The 2130-nt window shown below is 39.3% G+C and overlaps 1 pseudogene; it reads left to right on the forward strand.

Moving 5' to 3' along the window:
• The first annotated feature begins 2046 nt into the window (after positions 1 to 2046).
• The window catches only part of LOC110542586 (non-histone chromosomal protein HMG-17-like), a 359-nt pseudogene continuing 275 nt past the window's right edge, over positions 2047 to 2130 (forward strand).

The following is a 2130-nucleotide window of genomic DNA, read 5'->3' on the forward strand; positions in this document are numbered from 1 at the left end:
CTATCACTGTAACCTCACCATCTACCCCCCAGCCCCATCAAATGCCATTCTCCTTAACCATGCTCATCTGAGCTGCCTTCCACCAATAAATACTTGCTTGTATTCTTTAGCTGGGCATTTAGATCCCTCCTGGGGTCATGGGCTCAGGAGGAGTGAGTCTGACAGACAACCCTTGCACCCTTGCACCCTTGCACCCTTGCACCCTTGCACCCTTGCACCCTTGCACCCTTGCACCCTTGCACCCTTGCACCCTTGCACCCTTGCACGGGACCACTAGGGCAGGCCCAGGCAAGAAGCAAGCCAGAGACAACCACCAGCCTGTACCAAGGCACATGAACAGGAAGTTAGCACAAAGAAATCACCAGTTAGGCTCCACATAGGCCTGGGTAGTGGGGCATGACTGACATGACCCCTGCCTGGTGCCATGATGTCTGAAAGGAGCATAGCACTCTTCATACCACTCCTGAGATGACCCCACAGAGTCAGACCTCAGGTGTCTCTAAGAGGCAAGTCAAGGGGGGAAGGGGGAGAACTGAAAGAGAAAGAGAAACCATGAAAAGAGGAAGAACTGGGCTTGAGGGTAGTGAAGATCACCTTGATGTGAGTAGCTGGTGATGCCTTCTGATACTATGGTAGTGTCCTGGCCCTAGTATGTTTATCCTATCTTATAGGTCTAGTACTCACTTATAAGTGAGTATATGCCATGTGTGTCTTTCTCCTTCTGGGATACTTTTAATGATTTATTTTGAACATGCAGTTTAAAATACTGTAGTGTAAAAGACTGTCATCTATTTATGAACAACCACCCATTAGAAGAGAAATACACTATCAAACACTTACATGATAATTTGCCTTGAAGATTTACAAAGAGAAAGAGTATTGACAGCTAAAACTTACAAAGCTAGAAACATTTTAAAGTACCTTAACTGTAGCACATAATTTAAGTCTCATGAAAACCCATTGAGGTAGGCAATATCAGAAAGGCCATCTCCATCTTAAAGAAAGAGAAAACATTGATTTTATGTATAGCTCAAGGAAAAAGATAAGCATGAAATTGTGGCCACATGATGAGCACTTAGTTTGTTTGACAGAGAAATGAAATCAGACTTAATCTAATCATGAAATGTTTTGTATAGCAGACCACTGAAACATTTCATTTCATAAACTGTCTTTAGAACCAGAGGGTATGACAGTGAATAAAGTCATACTATGGAAAGGACTTTGCCTGGATCTTTTCTGTTTATTATTATTATTATTTATTATTATTATTATTATTATTATTATTCTAGAGTTCTTTGCTTTTGGATATTTGCAAATTCAGTGGAAAAGAGTTTTCTACATTTGTTTGCATCATTATAAAGTTGGATCTATTTCCATATGAATATCCTTTTGCAATGCTTTCTGGATTTATGTTCTCAGTGGAATAAACTGTCTAACCATCATTCTACATGGGTCTCTTTTTTGAGGACCTTTTTCTCAAGTGAAATACAGCTGTATCTGGAGTGAGCACAAGGCATCAATGTGAACTGAAACTTGTTTGTTCTTTAGGATTATGCAATAGTACTGCTTTATCATGGGTCTCAATTCTATTAGTTAATGGCTGCTAAATTTCCACATTGTTCCATTGCCTCCTTAAAACCCCTGCTCTGGCCTTTTTATATATAAGCTTAATACTCTTCACTTGCCCGGTACTCTAAATATTCTTTATTCTGCTACATTTTTATATTAACTTATAATAAAATAACATACTTTCATACAATACTGCGTATTTTTTGTCTGTTATGACTCCTGCTGAGGCGTAAATACTAGCGTGGAAAGTAAAGTTTATGTGTTGGGATATTAATTCTCAGTATTTATAAGTGAGGTCTTTATGAGGCAATCAGGTTTTTCAGAGGGATTTATAGGGAGAGATTTCGATCTGTTGACTAACTGTATTAGTTACTGCAAGAGCAAGAAATTATAATGTGAAAGTGAAGGATCAGTGAGTATAACCCCAAGAAGATCAAATCCCTGAGCCACCATATTGCTCTGTCCAATGCCACCATCATGCCCAAAAGAAAGACTGAAGGGGATTGTAAAGGATATAATGCCAAGGTAAAAGATGAGTTACAAGTAGGATCTGTGAGGTTG

The sequence above is a fragment of the Meriones unguiculatus genome, chromosome 7 (assembly GCF_030254825.1).
Source record: "Meriones unguiculatus strain TT.TT164.6M chromosome 7, Bangor_MerUng_6.1, whole genome shotgun sequence".
Classification (NCBI taxonomy): domain Eukaryota; kingdom Metazoa; phylum Chordata; class Mammalia; order Rodentia; family Muridae; genus Meriones; species Meriones unguiculatus.